General features: G+C 45.5%; 3 non-coding genes across 3 annotated transcripts; all 3 read right to left on the bottom strand.

Moving 5' to 3' along the window:
• Positions 1 to 1,576: 1,576 nt before the first annotated feature.
• TRNAL-UAG (transfer RNA leucine (anticodon UAG)) lies at positions 1,577 to 1,658 on the bottom strand. The gene has a single exon. It is a non-coding gene; the product is annotated as a tRNA-Leu (tRNA).
• An 8,877-nt stretch (positions 1,659 to 10,535) lies between these two features.
• On the bottom strand, positions 10,536 to 10,617 carry TRNAL-UAG (transfer RNA leucine (anticodon UAG)). Its single transcript has one exon. It is a non-coding gene; the product is annotated as a tRNA-Leu (tRNA).
• A 4,117-nt stretch (positions 10,618 to 14,734) lies between these two features.
• On the bottom strand, positions 14,735 to 14,816 carry TRNAL-UAG (transfer RNA leucine (anticodon UAG)). The gene has a single exon. It is a non-coding gene; the product is annotated as a tRNA-Leu (tRNA).
• Between the last annotated feature and the right edge of the window lie 10,453 nt (positions 14,817 to 25,269).

A 25,269-nucleotide genomic window follows, 5' to 3' on the forward strand; every position in this document is an offset into this window, starting at 1 on the left:
ATAACGAACATAAGCAATACCGTGATCAACATAACACTTAACAATTAATCCAGAATACATTTCGGCGAACCATGACCTTTCGGCCATGAATAACCACACCAGTTTATTCAAAGTTAATGAATTTATTTCCCTATATTAACAAAGCTAGCACAATATAGAAGTGTCTCAACACCAATTGATATATGTAAATGAACATTAATAGCTGTCCATAACGGCGGAAAAGATGCAATCTATGCAGTATTTGAATAACGATGCATTCGATAATAGCAACGCAAACCACTAAAACTATAATCTGTAATGAGCTAATTGAATACATTAGTCAGCATAACAAGGTCTCAAATTGCATTGTGCACCAATGATTCCTCATCTAACCTCGAATTAGCATCTGCATGTGGGACTTCATGCAAAAGCAATTTAGTAACATTAATTTAGAAAACTCCTAGCTAGGGCTCTTATCAAAATCAGCAGTTGGTTACCTAAAAGAAACACAATGCAATTGTACAATTTCCTTTCATATTTACCAATTACAATCAGCATTCAAGGAAGTCTTCGTCTCACAGGTACCGGTTTTCCGATCAGCATGGGACGGGGCAAAGGGGCAAAGTGGACGGGGCAATTGCCTCACGGCGGCAAGATAAACTACTACTTCATGCAAAGGGACAGTTCAAAGTTAAAGTCTCTAGGGCAAGAATTATTTAAAGTCTCTTTCTCTCGATTAGAGAAAGCATCAAAGTCTCATTCAAAATTGCATCGGACATCAATTGGCATCGTAGAAGATGGCAAAATGACGAAGTCGGCAAGATGGGCCATAATGGCTGCAATGTCCTGCAAAATGGCTAAAGGCGGGCAATGGCTGTAAAGGGTACAAAAGGCTGCTTTCTTCTTGTGCACCTGGTTTAAATAGACAACAGTTCAAATCCAGTAGGGTCTTCCATTGGAGGGTTCATAGGTTGGCTTCAAATTGTACAATCAAAAACAACAGTTCTCAAGCTTCTACCTAGGCATACATTATCCTTGGAGACGGGTACGTAAGTTGCAACATATTATACCAATTAACTCACTTTCAGAGCTTCCATTGACCTTGGAGCAAAGAAGAAGATGCCAGGCTGGCACGAAACCTTAAAGATAAGCATGTGAACGATCTCAGTGGAAAAGTACAGCTTCAAGCAGAAATACACGTTTATTAGCACATTGGAAAAACACGAGCATCTAAACCGTGAGACCAGGCAACTAGGCCGAAGCCTCCACTAAAGTTATGCTAAGCTAAAACATTTCAAACAAGCAAATCATGGCACACGTTTACGATTATGGCAAATTCGTACAATTCTAATACATCACGTTATATAAAGCACGCTTATAAATGTTGGCAAACTACTCTGAGGGCACATTTTGTCCCCGTACAATCTTTATTAATTCAGTTAAAGTCACACTTGATTATTGCAGTACTACGTTTATGCGCTAATAAATGTAAAACCTTCATTTCCGCGTCATCAGGACCTATTGGTAGAGTCACTGTGTATGCAAATTGAAGGTGCAGGAGGGAGATGCATCATTAAGATCTGTTAAAATTCACCTCTGGCAGCGGTGGGATTCGAACCCACGCCTCCAAAGAGACTGGAGCCTAAATCCAGCGCCTTAGACCGCTCGGCCACGCTACCTTCAGTTTTCTGTGTGTCTGTGCACTTCATGAGCACCGAAACCCTGCGTCTTGGCACTTAGTGTGGAAAGTCGAGTCGATAAACCGTTTAAAGGACATAATTACAATGTCGGAAGGGTGATGTGGTAATTGAAGGTTATCTCTCTTACTCAGTCACTGCACAAGTGTTCTCCCACCTGCTCGGACCTAGTGCAATCACCTTAAAAGACAACACACTCCGAGCAATGACTTCCAACCAAGGTCTACATAGGCAACGGGACTCCATCATTTTCTAATGAAACAAGTGTTCATACTGGTGGGCTCATTTCTTTGGGTGGGATCTAATGAATGAGCAGTTCATTCAAAAATAACCGAGGAGTTGCACGTATTCATGACATCAGCCCTATTGCCGCACCCAGTCTCCCCAACATACTGTTTAGCTTTCCAGTGACGTCATGTCTTGTGTGGCCTATTCACATTCCGCTGTTAATATTTTTTAGCCAACAGAATTCCACACTTCCCGGTCTTTGAGCTCACTTTGAAAAGGCACAAGTCCCAAAATGCAACCGGGTGCTGTTTAAAACTCCAGCACTGGTGGGCGGTGCCCCAGGTGACATGGGGCCCACCTGGATGCTCTGACTGCCTTTCACGTGACAGTCACAGACACACACAGGACAGAGGTTCAAAAGCTATTCTGAAAGAAGTAAGCACAACAGGCCCACGTGAAACTAAACTTTTTAAATAGATGATTTTTGTTTCTATTGACCGGGTTCTCACTCGTTCTGCGCGCCAAGTCAAATGTAAATGAGCCTCGCAATTAAAATGCACAGAGGATGGTAAAATTCACTTCACTCTGCGCTCGTTGATGCTGAGAGCATGGTTGTCAGCCCGCACGCTTGTTATTTTGATGTGGAATTACTTGATTGCTTTCTGATAATTTTAATTACTCTGAATTGGAAGCTCCCCTACCCCAGTAATAACGTTTGAGGTATTGCCTCCCTACCACACCAACAAGGCCACCGTCTGACCAAGTCCTTTGCCTCTCTTCAGAACTACCATAAGGCCCTCCATGCACTAGGAACTTTTTGCTTGACGACCATGTAGGCGTCCTTGGAATATTGATATTTAGAAGTAACAATGTTTGTTTATTTTAACTAACTGACCTTTTTAGGGTCTCGCTTGATAGACTCTGTAGTATTCAGTTAAGGGCTTGGAGCCCGCATGTCTCTCACCATTTTTTTATTTATGTGGCACTCTTCTTTACAGTTTCTTAATTCATCAAGGCATGTCTTGCATCATTTCCGTTCCTCTCTGTAGAGCAGCGACCAAGCGTTGATTGATTCAGCTTAATCAGTGCCTGACCGCTGCTCCCCACCTGATCAAGGTACTATTTTTTCCTTTTACCTTCTAGTGCCCTGCAAACAGAAGGCTTGTGACTGGCAAAAACATGACCAGCAGGTCAACCAAAACTGTTAAGTTTTAAATTTAAATCTAACTTTCTTTTATTTTGCCAAATCGTCTTTTCCCACGTTCCACGCATGTTTTCTTTTGTTTTTGTTCGTGGCCGCTCTTCTCAAAAGATGACGATTAGCTTGTTTAAAATATTGCAAAACAACAGTGTTTCTTTATTATGTGTAAATTCTGAAATTAAGCTTTGACACATAATCCTGCGGTACACTTCAATCCACCCCACTCCAATCTGCCCCACTACAATCCACCCCCATCCAGACCACTTCACCCACACTAATCCACCTCACTCCAGTCCAAATCACTCACCCGAATCCAATCCACTCTAACTCATCCCACTCCAACCCTCTCCAGCCACCCCTATCAAATCTGTCTCACTCCAATTTGCCCCACTCTAATAAAAAACAATCTGCACCACTCCAAAACAATCTGTCCCACTCCAATCCAAAACAATCTGACCCACTCCAATCTGCCCGACTCCACTTCAAAACAATCTCCCCTACTCCAATTCAAAACAATCTACCCCACTGCAATCTGCTGCACTCCAATCCAAAACAAACTACCACACTGCAATCCAAAACAATCTGCCATACTGCAATCGAAAACAATCTGTCCCACCCCAGGCAGTGGTGGCTGGTGCACTTTGAAAGGAGGGGATGGGAGGGAACAATAGTTCATCTGAAGCTAAGTGAAGAAATTGGAATAAAATAGTGCATTTTAACCCCTTCGCTGCCAGGCCTTTTCCCCCTCAGGTGCCAGGCATTTTTTTGGCTATTTGGGGCAGGGCGCGCTTAGGCCATCATACATTTTTGTCCACATAAGCTACCCACGACAAATTTGCGTCCTTTTTTTCCAACATCCTAGGGATTCTAGAGGTACCCAGACTTTGTGGGTTCCCCTGAAGGAGACCAAGAAATTAGCCAAAATACAGTAAAAATGTATTTTTAAAAAAATAAATGGAAAAAAGGGCTGGAGAAGAAGGCTTGTGGTTTTTGTCCCTGAAATTGGCATCCACAAAGGGTTTGCAGTGCTAAAATCACCAGCTTCCCAGCTTTCAGGGACAGGCAGACTTGAATCAGAAAACCCAATTTTTCAACTCAATTTTGGAATTTTACTGGGACATACCCCATTTTTACGATTTTGTGTGCTTTTAGCCTCCTTCCAGTCAGTGACAGAAATGGGTGTGAAACCAATGCTGGATCCCAGTAACCTAAACATTTGTGAAAAGAAGACAACATTCTGAATTCAGCAATGGGTAACTTGTGTAGATCTTACAAGGGTTTCCTACAGAAAATAACAACTGAACAAAAAAAAAAAATTGAAATTGAGGTGAAAAAAACAGCCATTTTTCTCTACGTTTTACTCTGTAACTTTTTTCTGCAATGTCAGAATTTTGAAAGCAATATACCGTTACGTCTGCTGGACTCTTCTGGTTGCGGGGATATATAGGGCTTGTAGGTTCATCAAGAACCCTAGGTATCCAGAGAAAATAAATGAGCTGCACCTTGCAGTGGGTTTTCTTTCTATACCGGGTATACAGCAATTAATTTGCGAAGTATAAAGAGTGAAAAATAGGTATCAAGAAAACCTTTCTATTTCCAAAATGGGCACAAGATAAGGTGTTGAGGAGCAGTGGTTATTTGCACATCTCTGAATTCTGGGGTGCCCACACTAGCATGCGAATTAAAGGGCATTTCTCAAATAGACGTCTTTTTTACACACTGTCTTATATTTGGAAGGAAAAAATGTAGATAAAGACAAGGGGCAGTAACACTTGTTTTGCTATTCTATGTTTCCTCAAGTCTCCCGATAAAAATGGTACCTCACTTGTGTGGGTAGGCCTAGCGCCCGCGACAGGAAGTGCCCCAAAACACAACGTGGACACATCAAATTTTCCCAAGGAAAACCAAAACCTAGGTAAAAGACATTGTCATTTGCAACGCCAATAGCTCTAACTCTCCCAAATGTGAGACCTTTCGCATTGCAAATGCTTGTTTTTTTGTGCAGACAAGTATTCGTGGAGCCTGCTCTGGTTCTTAAGACCTCAGACCTAAAGCAAAGCTTAGACAGAAACATAGCAATGTGCCCTTTGCACACAGTTATGGATCCTACTAAATGGAGTTATATATAGGTGTGCACGGCCGTTGTGCACAATTCTGTTGTGATATAAAGTTTCGGTATAGGTTAATAAGAGCTCGTAGTTATGGCCGAGTGGCTAAGGTGATGAGCTTGAAATCCATTGGGGGTTTCCTGCGCAGGTTCGAATCCTGCTCAGTGCGTCACTTGTTTATTTTAAACCTGATATTTAAAATAACTGTGAAGAACACATTTACCAACTTTATTTGGGAAGATAGATAATTTGCTTTAAATCTTTATTTAACAGAGGTTCGATTTTATTTTGCAGACAGAAGAGCGGGGTGACCGCGTGGGGAGAACACATTATTTGTTAAACCTTCCATTTGAAGGTGATCTAAGCAGAATGAAGGAAAACAACAGCAGCGCCCATCAGCCGATTTCTTGGGAGTCCACGGTTTAGGAGTTTGATTAGAAAGAGACTGTAAACGAGTTTTAAAATTAGGGACCTATTGGTAGAGTCACTGAGTATGCAAATTGAAGGGGCAGGAAGGAGATGCGTCATTAAGATCTGTTAAAATCCATCTCTGGCAGCGGTGGGATTCGAAGAGACTGGAGCCTTAATCCAGCGCCTTAGACCGCTCGGCCACGCTACCTTCAGTTTTCAGTGTGTCTGTGCACTTCATGAGCACCGAAACCCTGCCTCCTGGCACGTAGTGTGTAAAGTCGAGTCGATAAACCGTTTAAAGGACATGATTACAATGTCGGGAGGGTGATGTGGTAATTGAAGGTTATCTCTCTTACTCAGTCACTGCACAAGTCTTCTCCCACCTGCTCGGACCTAGTGCAATCACCTTGAAAGACAACACTCTCCGAGCAATGACTTCCAACCAAGGTATAAGCACCTGCTCTACATAGGCAATGTGACTCCATCATTTTCTAATGAAACAAGTGTTCATACTGGTGGGCTTATTTCTTAGGGTGGGATCTAATGAATGAGCAGTTCATTCAAAAATAACCGAGGAGTTGCACGTATTCATGACATCAGCCCTATTGCCGCACCCAGTCTCCCCAACATACTGTTTAGCTTTCCAGTGACGTCATGTCTTGTGTGGCCTATTCACATTCCGCTGTTAATATTTTTTAGCCAACAGAATTCCACACTTCCCGGTCTTTGAGCTCACATTGAAAAGGCACAAGTCCCAAAATGCAACCGGGTGCTGTTTAAAACTCCAGCACTGGTGGGCGGTGCCCCAGGTGACATGGGGCCCACCTGGATGCTCTGACTGCCTTTCACGTGACAGTCACAGACACACACAGGACAGAGGTTCAAAAGCTATTCTGAAAGAAGTAAGCACAACAGGCCCACGTGAAACTAAACTTTTTAAATAGATGATTTTTGTTTCTATTGACCGGGTTCTCACTCGTTCTGCGCGCCAAGTCAAATGTAAATGAGCCCCGCAATAAAAATGCACAGAGGATGGTAACATTCACTTCACTCTGCGCTCGTTGATGCTGAGAGCATGGTTGTCAGCCCGCACGCTTGTTATTTTTATGTGGAATTACTTGATTGCTTTGTGATAATTTTCATTACTCCGAATTGGAAGCTCCCCTACCCCAGTAATAACGTTTGAGGTATTGCTTCCCTACCACACCAACAAGGCCACCGTCTGACCAAGTCCTTTGCCTCTCTTCAGAACTACCATAAGGCCCTCCATGCACTAGGAACTTTTTGCTTGACGACCATGTAGGCGTCCTTGGAATATTGATATTCAGAAGTAACAATGTTTGTTTATTTTAACTAACTGACCTTTTTAGGGTCTCGCTTGATAGACTCTGTAGTACTCAGTAAAGGGCTTGGAGCCCGCATGTCTCTCACCATTTTTTTTATTTATGTGGCACTCTTCTTTACAGTTTCTTAATTCATCAAGGCATGTCTTGCATCATTTCCGTTCCTCTCTGTAGAGCAGCAACCAAGCGTTGATTGATTCAGCTTAATCAGTGCCTGACCGCTGCTCCCCACCTGATCAAGGTACTATTTTTTCCTTTTACCTTCTAGTGCCCTGCAAACAGAAGGCTTGTGACTGGCAAAAACATGACCAGCAGGTCAACCAAAACTGTTAAGTTTTAAATTTAAATCTAACTTTCTTTTATTTTGCCAAATCGTCTTTTCCCACGTTCCACGCATGTTTTCTTTTGTTTTTGTTCGTGGGCGCTCTTCTCAAAAGATGACGATTAGCTTGTTCAAAATATTGCAAAACAACAGTGTTTCTTTATTATGTGTAAATTCTGAAATTATGCTTTGACACATAGGGGGTGATTCTAATTCTGGCGGGCGGCCTCATAATACCGCTCCGCGGTCAGAAGACCGCGGAGGGTATTATGAGTTTTTCCCTGGGCTGGCGGGCGGTCTCCAAAAGACCGCCCGCCAGCCCAGGGAAAAACTCCCTTCCCACGAGGATGCCGGCTCGTAATCGAGCCGGCGGAGTGGGAAGGTGCGACGGGTGCAGTAGCACCCGTCGCGTATTTCAGTGTCTGCAAGGCAGACACTGAAATACCTTGCGGGGCCCTCTTACGGGGGCCCCTGCCGTGCCCATGCCATTGGCATGGGCACGGCAGGGGCCCCCAGGGCCCCCCCTACCGCCATCCTGTTCATGGCGGCTTTCCTGCCATGAACAGGATGGCGGTAGGGGGGGTCAGAATCCCCCATGGCGGCGCAGCAAGCTGCGCCGCCATGGGGGATTCTGAGGGCAGCGGTAAACCGGCGGGAGACCGCCGGTTTACCCTTTCTGACCGGGGCCAAAGCGCCGCGGTCAGAATGCCCTGCGGGGCACCGCCGGCCTGTCGGCGGTGCTCCCGCCGACCCTCGCCCCGGCGGTCAAAGACCGCCGGGGTTAGAATCAGCCCCATAATCCTGCGGTACACTTCAATCCACCCCACTCCAATCTGCCCTACTGCAATCCACCCCCATCCAGACCACTTCACCCACACTAATCCACCTCACTCCAGTCCAAATCACTCACCCGAATCCAATCCACTCTAACTCATCCCACTCCAACCCTCTCCAGCCACCCCTATCAAATCTGTCTCACTCCAATTTGCCCCACTCTAATAAAAAACAATCTGCACCATTCCAAAACAATCTGTCCCACTCCGATCCAAAACAATCTGACCCACTCCAATCTGCCCGACTCCACTTCAAAACAATCTCCCCTACTCCAATTCAAAACAATCTACCCCACTGCAATCTGCTGCACTCCAATCCAAAACAAACTACCACACTGCAATCCAAAACAATCTGCCATACTGCAATCGAAAACAATCTGTCCCACCCCAGGCAGTGGTGGCTGGTGCACTTTGAAAGGAGGGGGTGGGAGGGAACAATAGTTCATCTGAAGCTAAGTGAAGAAATTGGAATAAAATAGAGCATTTTAACCCCTTCGCTGCCAGAACTTTTCCCCCTCAGGTGCCAGGCATTTTTTTGGCGATTTGGGGCAGGGCGCGCTTAGGCCATCATACATTTTTGTCCACATAAGCTACCCACGCAAAATTTGCGTCCTTTTTTTCCAACATCCTAGGGATTCTAGAGGTACCCAGACTTTGTGGGTTCCCCTGAAGGAGACCAAGAAATTAGCCAAAATACAGTACAAATTTTTTTTTTTTTAAAAAAATGGAAAAAAGGGCTGGAGAAGAAGGCTTGTGGTTTTTGTCCCTGAAATTGGCATCAACAAAGGGTTTGCAGTGCTAAAATCACCAGCTTCCCAGCTTTCAGGGACAGGCAGACTTGAATCAGAAATCCCAATTTTTCAACTCAATTTTGGCATTTTACTGGGACATACCCCATTTTTACGATTTTGTGTGCTTTTAGCCTCCTTCCAGTCAGTGACAGAAATGGGTGTGAAACCAATGCTGATTCCCAGTAACCTAAACATTTGTGAAAAGAAGACAACATTCTGAATTCAGCAATGGGTAACTTGTGTAGATCTTACAAGGGTTTCCTACAGAAAATAACAACTGAACTAAAAAAAAATAGTGAAATTGAGGTGAAAAAAACAGCCATTTTTCTCTACGTTTTACTCTGTAACTTTTTTCAGCCATGTCAGAATTTTGAAAGCAATATACCGTTACGTCTGCTGGACTCTTCTGGTTGCGGGGATATATAGGGCTTGTAGGTTCATCAAGAACCCTAGGTACCCAGAGAAAATAAATGAGCTGCACCTTGCAGTGGGTTTTCTTTCTATACCGGGTATACAGCAATTAATTTGCCGAAGTATAAAGAGTGAAAAATAGGTATCAAGAAAACCTTTCTATTTCCAAAATGGGCACAAGATAAGGTGTTGAGGAGCAGTGGTTATTTGCACATCTCTGAATTCTGGGGTGCCCACACTAGCATGCGAATTAAAGGGCATTTCTCAAATAGGCCTCTTTTTTACACACTCTTATATTTGGAAGGAAAAAATGTAGATAAAGACAAGGGGCAGTAACACTTGTTTTGCTATTCTATGTTTCCTCAGTCTCCCGATAAAAATGGTACCTCACTTGTGTGGGTAGGCCTAGCGCCCGCGACAGGAAGTGCCCCAAAACACAACGTGGACACATACAATTTTCCCAAGGAAAACCAAAACCTAGGTAAAAGACATTGTCATTTGCAACGCCAATAGCTCTAACTCTCCCAAATGTGAGACCTTTCGCATTGCAAATGCTTGTTTTTTTGTGCAGACAAGTATTCGTGGAGCCTGCTTTGGTTCTTAAGACCTCAGACCTAAAGCAAAGCTTAGACAGAAACATAGCAATGTGCCCTTTGCACACAGTTAGAGATCCTACTAAATGGAGTTATATATAGGTGTGCACGGCCATTGTGCACAATTCTGTTGTGATATAAAGTTTCGGTATGGGCTGATGAGAGCTCGTAGTTATGGCCGAGTGGTTAAGGTGATGACCTTGAAATCCATTGGGGGTTCTCTGCGCAGGTTCGAATCCTGCCGAGTACGTCACTTGTTTATTTTAAATAACTGTGAAGAACACATTTACCAACTTTATTTGGGAAGATAGATAATTTGCTTTAAATATTTATTTAACAGAGGTTCGATTTTATTTTGCAGAGAGAAGAGCGGGGTGACCGCGTGGGGAGAACAAATTATTTGTTAAACCTTCCATTTGAAGGTGATCTAAGCAGAATGAAGGAAAACAACAGCAGCGCCCATCAGCCGATTTCTTGGGAGTCCACGGTTTAGGAGTTTACTTAGAAGGAGACTGTAAAAGAGTTTTAAAATTAGGGACCTATTGGTAGAGTCACTGTGTATGCAAATTGAAGGGGCAGGAGGGAGATGCGTCATTAAGATCTGTTAAAATCCATCTCTGGCAGCGGTGGGATTCGAACCCACGCCTCCAAAGAGACTGGAGCCTAAATCCAGCGCCTTAGACCGCTCGGCCACGCTACCTTCAGTTTTTTGTGTGTCTGTGCACTTCATGAGCACCGAAACCTTGCGTCGTGGCACTTAGTGTGGAAAGTCGAGTCGATAAACCGTTTAAAGGACATGATTACAATGTCGGGAGGGTGATGTGGTAATTGAAGGTTATCTCTCTTACTCAGTCACTGCACAAGTCTTCTCCCACCTGCTCGGACCTAGTGCAATCACCTTAAAAGACAACACTCTCCGAGCAATGACTTCCAACCAAGGTATAAGCACCTGCTCTACATAGGCAATGTGACTCCATCATTTTCTAATGAAACAAGTGTTCATACTGGTGGGCTCATTTCTTAGGGTGGGATCTAATGAATGAGCAGTTCATTCAAAAATAACCGAGGAGTTGCACGTATTCATGACATCAGCCCTATTGCCGCACCCAGTCTCCCCAACATACTGTTTAGCTTTCCAGTGACGTCATGTCTTGTGTGGCCTATTCACATTCCGCTGTTAATATTTTTTAGCCAACAGAATTCCACACTTCCCGGTCTTTGAGCTCACATTGAAAAGGCACAAGTCCCAAAATGCAACCGGGTGCTGTTTAAAACTCCAGCACTGGTGGGCGGTGCCCCAGGTGACATGGGGCCCACCTGGATGCTCTGACTGCCTTTCACGTGACAGTCACAGACACACACAGGACAGAGGTTCAAAAGCTATTCTGAAAGAAGTAAGCACAACAGGCCCACGTGAAACTAAACTTTTTAAATAGATGATTTTTGTTTCTATTGACCGGGTTCTCACTCGTTCTGCGCGCCAAGTCAAATGTAAATGAGCCTCGCAATAAAAATGCATAGAGGATGGTAAAATTCACTTCACTCTGCGCTCGTTGATGCTGAGAGCATGGTTGTCAGCCCGCACGCTTGTTATTTTGATGTGGAATTACTTGATTGCTTTGTGATAATTTTCATTACTCCGAATTGGAAGCTCCCCTACCCCAGTAATAACGTTTGAGGTATTGCTTCCCTACCACACCAACAAGGCCACCCTCTGACCAAGTCCTTTGCCTCTCTTCAGAACTACCATAAGGCCCTCCATGCACTAGGAACTTTTTGCTTGACGACCATGTAGGCGTCCTTGGAATATTGATATTTAGAAGTAACAATGTTTGTTTATTTTAACTAACTGACCTTTTTAGGGTCTCGCTTGATAGACTCTGTAGTATTCAGTAAAGTGCTTGGAGCCCGCATGTCTCTCACCATTTTTTTATTTATGTGGCACTCTTCTTTACAGTTTCTTAATTCATCAAGGCATGTCTTGCATCATTTCCGTTCCTCTCTGTAGAGCAGCGACCAAGCGTTGATTGATTCAGCTTAATCAGTGCCTCACCGCTGCTCCCCACCTGATCAAGGTACTATTTTTTCCTTTTACCTTCTAGTGCCCTGCAAACAGAAGGCTTGTGACTGGCAAAAACATGACCAGCAGGTCAACCAAAACTGTTAAGTTTTAAATTTAAATCTAACTTTCTTTTATTTTGCCAAATCGTCTTTTCCCACGTTCCACGCATGCTTTCTTTTGTTTTTGTTCGTGGGCGCTCTTCTCAAAAGATGACGATTAGCTTGTTTAAAATATTGCAAAACAACAGTGTTTCTTTATTATGTGTAAATTCTGAAATTATGCTTTGACACTTAATCCTGCGGTACACTTCAATCCACCCCACTCCAATCTGCCCCACTACAATCCACCCCCATCCAGACCACTTAACCCACACTAATCCACCTCACTCCAGTCCAAATCACTCACCCGAATCCAATCCACTCTAACTCATCCCACTCCAACCCTCTCCAGCCACCCCTATCAAATCTGTCTCACTCCAATTTGCCCCACTCTAATAAAAAACAATCTGCACCACTCCAAAACAATCTGTCCTACTCCGATCCAAAACAATCTGACCAACTCCAATCTGCCCGACTCCACTTCAAAACAATCTCCCCTACTCCAATTCAAAACAATCTACCCCACTGCAATCTTCTGCACTCCAATCCAAAACAAACTACCACACTGCAATCCAAAACAATCTGCCATACTGCAATCGAAAACAATCTGTCCCACCCCAGGCAGTGGTGGCTGGTGCACTTTGAAAGGAGGGGGTGGGAGGGAACAATAGTTCATCTGAAGCTAAGTGAAGAAATTGGAATAAAATAGTGCATTTTAACCCCTTCGCTGCCAGGCCTTTTCCCCCTCAGGTGCCAGGCATTTTTTTGGCTATTTGGGGCAGGGCGCGCTTAGGCCATCATACATTTTTGTCCACATAAGCTACCCACGACAAATTTGCGTCCTTTTTTTCCAACATCCTAGGGATTCTAGAGGTACCCAGACTTTGTGGGTTCCCCTGAAGGAGACCAAGAAATTAGCCAAAATACAGTAAAAATGTATTTTTTAAAAAATAAATGGAAAAAAGGGCTGGAGAAGAAGGCTTGTGGTTTTTGTCCCTGAAATTGGCATCCACAAAGGGTTTGCAGTGCTAAAATCACCAGCTTCCCAGCTTTCAGGGACAGGCAGACTTGAATCAGAAAACCCAATTTTTCAACTCAATTTTGGAATTTTACTGGGACATACCCCATTTTTACGATTTTGTGTGCTTTTAGCCTCCTTCCAGTCAGTGACAGAAATGGGTGTGAAACCAATGCTGGATCCCAGTAACCTAAACATTTGTGAAAAGAAGACAACATTCTGAATTCAGCAATGGGTAACTTGTGTAGATCTTACAAGGGTTTCCTACAGAAAATAACAACTGAACTAAAAAAAAAAATTGAAATTGAGGTGAAAAAAACAGCCATTTTTCTCTACGTTTTACTCTGTAACTTTTTTCTGCAATGTCAGAATTTTGTGAGCAATATACCGTTACGTCTGCTGGACTCTTCTGGTTGCGGGGATATATAGGGCTTGTAGGTTCATCAAGAACCCTAGGTATCCAGAGAAAATAAATGAGCTGCACCTTGCAGTGGGTTTTCTTTCTATACCGGGTATACAGCAATTAATTTGCCGAAGTATAAAGAGTGAAAAATAGGTATCAAGAAAACCTTTCTATTTCCAAAATGGGCACAAGATAAGGTGTTGAGGAGCAGTAGTTATTTGCACATCTCTGAATTCTGGGGTGCCCACACTAGCATGCGAATTAAAGGGCATTTCTCAAATAGGCCTCTTTTTTACACACTCTTATATTTGGAAGGAAAAAATGTAGATAAAGACAAGGGGCAGTAACACTTGTTTTGCTATTCTATGTTTCCTCAGTCTCCCGATAAAAATGGTACCTCACTTGTGTGGGTAGGCCTAGCGCCCGCGACAGGAAGTGCCCCAAAACACAACGTGGACACATACAATTTTCCCAAGGAAAACCAAAACCTAGGTAAAAGACATTGTCATTTGCAACGCCAATAGCTCTAACTCTCCCAAATGTGAGTCCTTTCGCATTGCAAATGCTTGTTTTTTTGTGCAGACAAGTATTCGTGGAGCCTGCTTTGGTTCTTAAGACCTCAGACCTAAAGCAAAGCTTAGACAGAAACATAGCAATGTGCCCTTTGCACAGAGTTAGAGATCCTTCTAAATGGAGTTATATATAGGTGTGCGCGGCCATTGTGCACAATTCTGTTGTGATATAAAGTTTCGGTATAGGCTGATGAGAGCTCGTAGTTATGGCCGAGTGGTTAAGGTGATGACCTTGAAATCCATTGGGGGTTCTCTGCGCAGGTTCGAATCCTGCCGAGTACGTCACTTGTTTATTTTAAACCTGATATTTTAAATAACTGTGAAGAACACATTTACCAACTTTATTTGGGAAGATAGATAATTTGCTTTAAATATTTATTTAACAGAGGTTCGATTTTATTTTGCAGAGAGAAGAGCGGGGTGACCGCGTGGGGAGAACAAATTATTTGTTAAACCTTCCATTTGAAGGTGATCTAAGCAGAATGAAGGAAAACAACAGCAGCGCCCATCAGCCGATTTCTTGGGAGTCCACGGTTTAGGAGTTTACTTAGAAGGAGACTGTAAAAGAGTTTTAAAATTAGGGACCTATTGGTAGAGTCACTGTGTATGCAAATTGAAGGGGCAGAAGGGAGATGCGTCATTAAGATCTGTTAAAATCCATCTCTGGCAGCGGTGGGATTCGAACCCACGCCTCCAAAGAGACTGGAGCCTAAATCCAGCGCCTTAGACCGCTCGGCCACGCTACCTTCAGTTTTCTGTGTGTCTGTGTGTTGGACTTTTGCTTCTGCAGGGTCATCCCCAGACGTTTTTGCCTCCTGCCTCCTATATTTTTCTGACATGTTGCTGTTGGCTTTTCAACTCTGAGCACTTTACCACTGCTAACCAGTGCTAAAGTGCATATGCTCTCCTGTTTGAATTGTATGTAAGTGGTTTATCCATGATTGGCATATTTGATTTACTAGTAAGTCCCTAGTAAGGTGCACTAGAGGTGCCAGGGCCTGTAAATCAAATACTACTAGTGGGCCTGCAGCACTGGTTGTGCCACCCACATAAGTAGCTCTGTAATCATGTCTCAGACCTGCCACTGCAGTGTCTGTATGTGTATTCTTACACTGTAAATTCGACTTGGCAAGTGTACCCACTTGCCAGGCCTAAACCTTCCCTTTTCTTACATGTAAGGCACCCCTAAGGTAGGCCCTAGGTAGCCCCAAGGGCAGGGTGCAGTGTATGGATAAGGTAGGACATATAGTAATGTGGTTTATATGTCCTGACAGTGAAATACTGCCAATTTCGTTTTCACTGTTGCAAGGTCTGTCTCTCTCTCATAGGATAATATGGGGGCTACCTTTAAATATGATTAAAGTGTAGATTCCCCTAGAGAGTAGATGGACATGTGGAGTTTGGGATCCCTGAACTCACAATTTAAAAATACATCTTTTAGTAAAGTTGATTTTAAGATTGTGCGTTTGGAAATGCCACTTTTAGAAAGTGAGCATTTTCTTGCTTAAACCATTCTGACTCTGCCTTGTTTGTGGATTCCCTGTCTGGGTCAGTTTGACAGTTGGGTTGTTTTTCACCTCACACCAGACAGTGACACAAAGGGAGCTGGGGTGTAATCTGCATTTCCTGATTAGCCATCTCTGCTAGGAGGGAGGGGTGGAGTGGTCACTCTCATCTGAAAGGACTGTGCCTGCCTCTGACAATGCTGTCTCCAGCCCCCTGGTGTGTGTCTGAGGCCTTGCCTGGGCAAGGCAGGATTTCACAAGAAGGTGTGAGTCCCCTTTGAAGAAAGGTGACTTCAAAGACTAAAATGGGTATAAGAAGGGCACCCAAACTTACAAACTTTAGAAACACTTCTGGAATCAAGGGGAACCTCTGCCTGGAGAAGAGCTGATCGCTGAGGAACAAGTGCTGCCCTGCCTGTGACTGTGCTTTGTGGAGCTTTCCTGCAGTGCTGCTTCTGCCAGAGTAAGAGGGCAAAGACTGGACTTTGTGTGCCTTCCATCTTGAAGAAGAAATCTCCAAGGGCTTGATGTAGAGCTTGCCTCCTGTTATTGAAGTCTCAGGGATAGCAAAGACTTCTTCCTGCCAGCACCTGGAGTCTCTGGGGAGACCCCTACTCTGCTCTGTGGTGCCCTTCCAGTTCCTGGGACCCTGAAAGGAGAGGCTGGCAGCCTAAGGACAAAAATACACGCACCGAGCGCCGTGCGGAGAAAAGATCGACGCGAATCCGATCGCGGCTGAGAAGACGACGCGACGCCGGTTCCGCAGCTGAGAAACGACGCCGCAGGAAACGCGACCGAAAAACCGACGCCCGGAGCAGGAGAAACGACGCGCAGCATCGCTGACGGAGGCTGAGAGATCGCACCCTGCGCCGCGGGACTTTCGGATCGTCGTGTGGCTGGCTTTTTCAACGCGCACCGCCGTGCCGAGTTGTTTTCGACGCACACAGCCGTGCAGGGTTACTTTCGACGCACACCGCCCGTGCGGGGTTATTTTTGACGCAAACCAGGTACATTTACTCGCTAGCAGCGCTAGTGTGGTGTTACAACTACCTAAAGACTCTTTTTATTTTAAACCTTTAAAAAATCATAACTTGACTTGTATATGTTGGATTTTTGTCGTTTTGGTCTTGTTTTGTCTAGATAAATATTTCCTATTTTTCTAAACTGGTGTTGTGTCATTTTGTAGTGTTTTCATTAAGTTGCTGTGTGTGTTGGTACAAATACTTTACGCCCAGCACTCTGAGGTTAAGCCTACTGCTCTGCCAAGCTACCAAGGGGGTAAGCAGGGGTTAGCTGAGGGTGATTCTCTTTTATCCTAACTAGAGTGAGGGTCCTTGCTTGAACAGGGGGTAACCTGACTGTCAACCAAAGACCCCATTTCTAACATTGGTGACCAGCGGTCGGGATTTGGACTTGTATTTGTACTTGACATACAGTGATTGAGTGTACACTACTGTTTTGATCTCAGACCACGACGTGACCACATACTACTTGTTTGGTGATCTTTTGATTTTTCTCTTAAGGACTCTTTTTATTCTACTTCCATGATTTTGCTGATCCCTTGACTGATTCTTTTTACTTCATTGGGAACTTATTTTCTGCCTTTGGAACTTTGCACTTGTGACCATCATGTCTCAATCTGGAGATGCAACAGCTGGAGCTGTGTTTGAAATGGAGAAACTGAAGGAGTACTCAGTTGCTCAATTGAAACAGTTCCTTAAAGATCTTGACTGTCCCACTGAGAGCTCCACCAGGGAGGGGGAGCTGCAACAGGCACAGAGGGCCGGGGTGACAATCAAGAAGGCTGGAGGGCACACAGAGGAGGAGAATGTGGGTGGGGAAGTGCAGAGGATACACAGTGGTGTAGTGGAAGAACCTGTTACGCCTGGGGGGAGGGTCCCCAGGAGGGATGGCAGGGTGTCACCCAAGGGTCTGACTCCTGAAGAGTTACAGGACAGACAGGCAGAAAGGGTTCGCCGGTTGGAGGCAGAAAAGTTGAGGATGCAAAGGGAGCATGACAAGTGGGAAGAGTTGGAAGAAAGGAGGAGGAACTTAGAGATTAAAAAAATGATTTATGCTTACGAGCTTAAATTGAAAGAGCTGGAAGTCATGAGGGCTGAGTCCAGCTGGAATGGTGGCAGCAACAATTGTATATCCAGTGATGCTGCAGAAGTGCACATGCCCAGAGAGGTGGTGCCCTACTTGAAGGAGGGAGTTAACACACGCCAGGAGGTTCAGGGGTATGAGGTAGCTCCAGTGATGCACAGGGTCTCTGAGGTGGATTGGGGAACTGGCATGGGGAGTCATATTCCTACTGGTGGGAGGGACACTCTACTGACTCTAGGTGAGAGTGACAGGGAGAGGGGTTCCCCCCAGGTAGAAGTCCTGGTTATGGAGTGTGAAGACATCCCAGAAGAGTGTGGGTTGAGTGTCAGGGACAGTCAGGTACTGTCTCACCAGTCTCAGGAGGGTGATGTGGGGTGCTTTGTCAAAGCAGAGTCACTGGATGGTTGGGTGAAGGGTACTTTGGTTAATTCATGTGAGGGGCTGAGTGATGTAATTGCTGGAGAGCATATGTCTAGTCCTTATTTTCCAGAGCTATGCCAACACCAGGTGGAGTGTGAGTTCTCTGACCCCAGGGAGCTTACAATGGAGGCAGACTTCTGGGTGAGTACCAGAGAGTCTGAAGAGGCATTTGGGGGTGCTCCTGAGAGGAGTGGTCTAGGTAGTTCCCAACCAGGTGAGGTAGGGAAGGATTGTAGTGTCCCAGGTAGGTCCCAGTGTAGTGGGATGGGTGAGGGACCCCATGTCCAGTCTCAGAGGAGAGGGAATGGGGATGGGTTGAGGCCCAAGGTGCCCGAGATCCGGTCCCAGGTCCTGGAGGGTTCCCTGCGGGAACACCAGGAGGGGAGCCTAGCCTGTACCATAGGGCCATCTGTTGAGGGAGACCCCACAGTGTCAGGAGAACTTGGGGGGGCGGCTGTAGCCAGCGTCCCACCAGTTCTGGTGTCTGGCAGTACCACTCCTAGTGAGGGGGTGCAGAAGTCCAGACAGAGGGTTGAGAGGGGGTTGCGGACCCCAGTGGAGAACCTGGAGGGTCAGGGGTCAGCTCTGAGAGCAGAGCCCCCCATGAATGACCTTGGTGAGACCATTTCTGGGTTGGGGGGAATCCAGACTCTGTCAGATGGGCAGAGGTCAGGAGACCTGCGCCAGCCAGACTCTTGTGTGGCCCTTCGGGACAGTGTGTCCCTTGAGGGGGGTAAGTGTGCCCCCCTGGAAGTCCTGGTGTGCCAGGCAATGGTTCAACCGCAGGGTGGTGACTCTGGGTTGAATGATCAGGTTCAGGGGGTAAACTCTGACCTGATGGGGGGTAAGTGTGCTCCCAAGGAAGTCCTGGTGTGCCAGGCAGTGGTTCAATCGCAGGGTGGTGACCCTGGGTTGGATGACCAGGTTCAGAGGGTAAACTCTGACCTGGTAGGGGGTAGGTATGCCCCCCAGGAAGTCCTGGTTTGCCAGGCAGTGATCCAGTCTGTGGGTACAGACCCTGGATTGGGAGGCCAGGTTAGGGGTGTCCCCCCTGACCTGGAGGAAGGGGCTACTGCTAACAGTGCCCCTACCATGTTGTCTTCTGGGGGGGCCACTCCTAGTTGGGTGGTTCAGGACCCCAGAAGAGAGGGCAGGGGGAGGGAAGCCTCACCCCTGGCCCTGGTCCAACCTGAAGGTACAGACCCCAGGTTGGAGGATCAGTTGCAGGTTAACATCCCTGCACTGATGGAAGAATTGTGCAGGACTGCTTCTACAAGCACCCTGACAGTTTTTGACTCTGGGGGTGCCGCTTCTGTAGGGAGGTTACAGAGCCCCAGAGGGGAGGACCAGGGTCAGGTTGTCATCCCTGACCTGGTGGAAGAGAGAGTGGTCAAAGGGTGCCAGGCACCTGGGGCTACCACCCCCCACTCTCCACAGTCACAGTGGTTAGAGAGGCCTGAGGTCGGGCTCTCATCCCTGACAGTTGTCTGGGGCCACTGTGGCTTGCTGTCCTGGTGGACAGAGTTGCCCCTGGGGGGGGGAGGACGAGAGTCACACCCCGGGGGTGGAGTGGGCAACACCACTGTGTTGGCCCTGGTGGTACTATCTGCCCATTGCAATACATCTGTGAGCAAAGTAAAGTTAGGTGTTGCACAGATGGTGTCTGTAGATGTGGAGAAGGGTTCCCCATGGGTTAGCTTAGTGGGCCCTGAGAGTATGGACAGAGGGATCCAACTGGAGTCAGGAAGGCGTAGAACTGGAACATGCCCCTGCTGTTGTGGGCCTGGGTCCCTGTTCTATCGCCCCAATCAGGGAAGTACATCAAGGTATTGATTGTTCTCCCCTGGCTTTAGGCTGGTAGGGGGTCGTGTTGGACTTTTGCTTCTGCAGGGTCATCCCCAGACTTTTTTGCCTCCTGCCTCCTATATTTTTCTGACATGTTGCTGTTGGCTTTTCAACTCTGAGCACTTTACCACTGCTAACCAGTGCTAAAGTGCATATGCTCTCCTGTTTGAATTGTATGTAAGTGGTTTATCCATGATTGGCATATTTGATTTACTAGTAAGTCCCTAGTAAGGTGCACTAGAGGTGCCAGGGCCTGTAAATCAAATACTACTAGTGGGCCTGCAGCACTGGTTGTGCCACCCACATAAGTAGCTCTGTAATCATGTCTCAGACCTGCCACTGCAGTGTCTGTATGTGTATTCTTACACTGTAAATTCGACTTGGCAAGTGTACCCACTTGCCAGGCCTAAACCTTCCCTTTTCTTACATGTAAGGCACCCCTAAGGTAGGCCCTAGGTAGCCCCAAGGGCAGGGTGCAGTGTATGGATAAGGTAGGACATATAGTAATGTGTTTTATATGTCCTGACAGTGAAATACTGCCAATTTCGTTTTCACTGTTGCAAGGTCTGTCTCTCTCTCATAGGATAATATGGGGGCTACCTTTAAATATGATTAAAGTGTAGATTCCCCTAGAGAGTAGATGGACATGTGGAGTTTGGGATCCCTGAACTCACAATTTAAAAATACATCTTTTAGTAAAGTTGATTTTAAGATTGTGCGTTTGGAAATGCCACTTTTAGAAAGTGAGCATTTTCTTGCTTAAACCATTCTGTGACTCTGCCTTGTTTGTGGATTCCCTGTCTGGGTCAGTTTGACAGTTGGGTTGTTTTTCACCTCACACCAGACAGTGACACAAAGGGAGCTGGGGTGTAATCTGCATTTCCTGATTAGCCATCTCTGCTAGGAGGGAGGGGTGGAGTGGTCACTCTCATCTGAAAGGACTGTGCCTGCCTCTGACAATGCTGTCTCCAGCCCCCTGGTGTGTGTCTGAGGCCTTGCCTGGGCAAGGCAGGATTTCACAAGAAGGTGTGAGTCCCCTTTGAAGAAAGGTGACTTCAAAGACTAAAATGGGTATAAGAAGGGCACCCAAACTTACAAACTTTAGAAACACTTCTGGAATCAAGGGGAACCTCTGCCTGGAGAAGAGCTGATCGCTGAGGAACAAGTGCTGCCCTGCCTGTGACTGTGCTTTGTGGAGCTTTCCTGCAGTGCTGCTTCTGCCAGAGTAAGAGGGCAAAGACTGGACTTTGTGTGCCTTCCATCTTGAAGAAGAAATCTCCAAGGGCTTGATGTAGAGCTTGCCTCCTGTTATTGAAGTCTCAGGGATAGCAAAGACTTCTTCCTGCCAGCACCTGGAGTCTCTGGGGAGACCCCTACTCTGCTCTGTGGTGCCCTTCCAGTTCCTGGGACCCTGAAAGGAGAGGCTGGCAGCCTAAGGACAAAAATACACGCACCGAGCGCCGTGCGGAGAAAAGATCGACGCGAATCCGATCGCGGCTGAGAAGACGACGCGACGCCGGTTCCGCAGCTGAGAAACGACGCCGCAGGAAACGCGACCGAAAAACCGACGCCCGGAGCAGGAGAAACGACGCGCAGCATCGCTGACGGAGGCTGAGAGATCGCACCCTGCGCCGCGGGACTTTCGGATCGTCGTGTGGCTGGCTTTTTCAACGCGCACCGCCGTGCCGAGTTGTTTTCGACGCACACAGCCGTGCAGGGTTACTTTCGACGCACACCGCCCGTGCGGGGTTATTTTTGACGCAAACCAGGTACATTTACACGCTAGCAGCGCTAGTGTGGTGTTACAACTACCTAAAGACTCTTTTTATTTTAAACCTTTAAAAAATCATAACTTGACTTGTGTATGTTGGATTTTTGTCGTTTTGGTCTTGTTTTGTCTAGATAAATATTTCCTATTTTTCTAAACTGGTGTTGTGTCATTTTGTAGTGTTTTCATTAAGTTGCTGTGTGTGTTGGTACAAATACTTTACGCCCAGCACTCTGAGGTTAAGCCTACTGCTCTGCCAAGCTACCAAGGGGGTAAGCAGGGGTTAGCTGAGGGTGATTCTCTTTTATCCTAACTAGAGTGAGGGTCCTTGCTTGAACAGGGGGTAACCTGACTGTCAACCAAAGACCCCATTTCTAACACTGTGCACTTCATGAGCACCGAAACCTTGCGTCATGGCACTTAGTGTGGAAAGTCGAGTCGATAAACCGTTTAAAGGACATGATTACAATGTCGGGAGGGTGATGTGGTAATTGAAGGTTATCTCTCTTACTCAGTCACTGCACAAGTCTTCTCCCACCTGCTCGGACCTAGTGCAATCACCTTAAAAGACAACACTCTCCGAGCAATGACTTCCAACCAACCTGCTCTACATAGGCAATGTGACTCCATCATTTTCTAATGAAACAAGTGTTCATACTGGTGGGCTCATTTCTTAGGGTGGGATCTAATGAATGAACAGTTCATTCAAAAATAACCGAGGAGTTGCACGTATTCATGACATCAGCCCTATTGCCGCACCCAGTCTCCCCAACATACTGTTTAGCTTTCCAGTGACGTCATGTCTTGAGTGGCCTATTCACATTCCGCTGTTAATATTTTTTAGCCAACAGAATTCCACACTTCCCGGTCTTTGAGCTCACATTGAAAAGGCACAAGTCCCAAAATGCAACCGGGTGCTGTTTAAAACTCCAGCACTGGTGGGCGGTGCCCCTGGTGACATGGGGCCCACCTGGATGCTCTGACTGCCTTTCACGTGACAGTCACAGACACACACAGGACAGAGGTTCAAAAGCTATTCTGAAAGAAGTAAGCACAAAAGGCCCACGTGAAACTAAACTTTTTAAATAGATGATTTTTGTTTCTATTGACCGGGTTCTCACTCGTTCTGCGCGCCAAGTCAAATGTAAATGAGCCTCGCAATAAAAATGCACAGAGGATGGTAAAATTCACTTCACTCTGCGCTCGTTGATGCTGAGAGCATGGTTGTCAGCCCGCACGCTTGTTATTTTGATGTGGAATTACTTGATTGCTTTGTGATAATTTTCATTACTCCGAATTGCAAGCTCCCCTACCCCAGTAATAACGTTTGAGGTATTGCCTCCCTACCACACCAACAAGGCCACCGTCTGACCAAGTCCTTTGCCTCTCTTCAGAACTACCATAAGGCCCTCCATGCACTAGGAACTTTTTGCTTGACGAGCATGTAGGCGTCCTTGGAATATTGATATTTAGAAGTAACAATGTTTGTTTATTTTAACTAACTGACCTTTTTAGGGTCTCGCTTGATAGACTCTGTAGTATTCAGTAAAGTGCTTGGAGCCCGCATGTCTCTCACCATTTTTTTATTTATGTGGCACTCTTCTTTACAGTTTCTTAATTCATCAAGGCATGTCTTGCATCATTTCCGTTCCTCTCTGTAGAGCAGCGACCAAGCGTTGATTGATTCAGCTTAATCAGTGCCTCACCGCTGCTCCCCACCTGATCAAGGTACTATTTTTTCCTTTTACCTTCTAGTGCCCTGCAAACAGAAGGCTTGTGACTGGCAAAAACATGACCAGCAGGTCAACCAAAACTGTTAAGTTTTAAATTTAAATCTAACTTTCTTTTATTTTGCCAAATCGTCTTTTCCCACGTTCCACGCATGTTTTCTTTTGTTTTTGTTCGTGGGCGCTCTTCTCAAAAGATGACGATTAGCTTGTTTAAAATATTGCAAAACAACAGTGTTTCTTTATTATGTGTAAATTCTGAAATTATGCTTTGACACTTAATCCTGCGGTACACTTCAATCCACCCCACTCCAATCTGCCCCACTACAATCCACCCCCATCCAGACCACTTCACCCACACTAATCCACCTCACTCCAGTCCAAATCACTCACCCGAATCCAATCCACTCTAACTCATCCCACTCCAACCCTCTCCAGCCACCCCTATCAAATCTGTCTCACTCCAATTTGCCCCACTCTAATAAAAAACAATCTGCACCACTCCAAAACAATCTGTCCTACTCCGATCCAAAACAATCTGACCAACTCCAATCTGCCCGACTCCACTTCAAAACAATCTCCCCTACTCCAATTCAAAACAATCTACCCCACTGCAATCTTCTGCACTCCAATCCAAAACAAACTACCACACTGCAATCCAAAACAATCTGCCATACTGCAATCGAAAACAATCTGTCCCACCCCAGGCAGTGGTGGCTGGTGCACTTTGAAAGGAGGGGGTGGGAGGGAACAATAGTTCATCTGAAGCTAAGTGAAGAAATTGGAATAAAATAGTGCATTTTAACCCCTTCGCTGCCAGGCCTTTTCCCCCTCAGGTGCCAGGCATTTTTTTGGCTATTTGGGGCAGGGCGCGCTTAGGCCATCATACATTTTTGTCCACATAAGCTACCCACGACAAATTTGCGTCCTTTTTTTCCAACATCCTAGGGATTCTAGAGGTACCCAGACTTTGTGGGTTCCCCTGAAGGAGACCAAGAAATTAGCCAAAATACAGTAAAAATGTATTTTTTAAAAAATAAATGGAAAAAAGGGCTGGAGAAGAAGGCTTGTGGTTTTTGTCCCTGAAATTGGCATCCACCAAGGGTTTGCAGTGCTAAAATCACCAGCTTCCCAGCTTTCAGGGACAGGCAGACTTGAATCAGAAAACCCAATTTTTCAACTCAATTTTGGCATTTTACTGGGACATACCCCATTTTTACGATTTTGTGTGCTTTTAGCCTCCTTCCAGTCAGTGACAGAAATGGGTGTGAAACCAATGCTGGATCCCAGTAACCTAAACATTTGTGAAAAGAAGACAACATTCTGAATTCAGCAATGGGTAACTTGTGTAGATCTTACAAGGGTTTCCTACAGAAAATAACAACTGAACTAAAAAAAAAAATTGAAATTGAGGTGAAAAAAACAGCCATTTTTCTCTACGTTTTACTCTGTAACTTTTTTCTGCAATGTCAGAATTTTGAAAGCAATATACCGTTACGTCTGCTGGACTCTTCTGGTTGCGGGGATATATAGGGCTTGTAGGTTCATCAAGAACCCTAGGTATCCAGAGAAAATAAATGAGCTGCACCTTGCAGTGGGTTTTCTTTCTATACCGGGTATACAGCAATTAATTTGCCGAAGTATAAAGAGTGAAAAATAGGTATCAAGAAAACCTTTCTATTTCCAAAATGGGCACAAGATAAGGTGTTGAGGAGCAGTAGTTATTTGCACATCTCTGAATTCTGGGGTGCCCACAGTAGCATGCGAATTAAAGGGCATTTCTCAAATAGGCCTCTTTTTTACACACTCTTATATTTGGAAGGAAAAA

Source organism: Pleurodeles waltl, chromosome 12 (assembly GCF_031143425.1).
Source record: "Pleurodeles waltl isolate 20211129_DDA chromosome 12, aPleWal1.hap1.20221129, whole genome shotgun sequence".
Classification (NCBI taxonomy): domain Eukaryota; kingdom Metazoa; phylum Chordata; class Amphibia; order Caudata; family Salamandridae; genus Pleurodeles; species Pleurodeles waltl.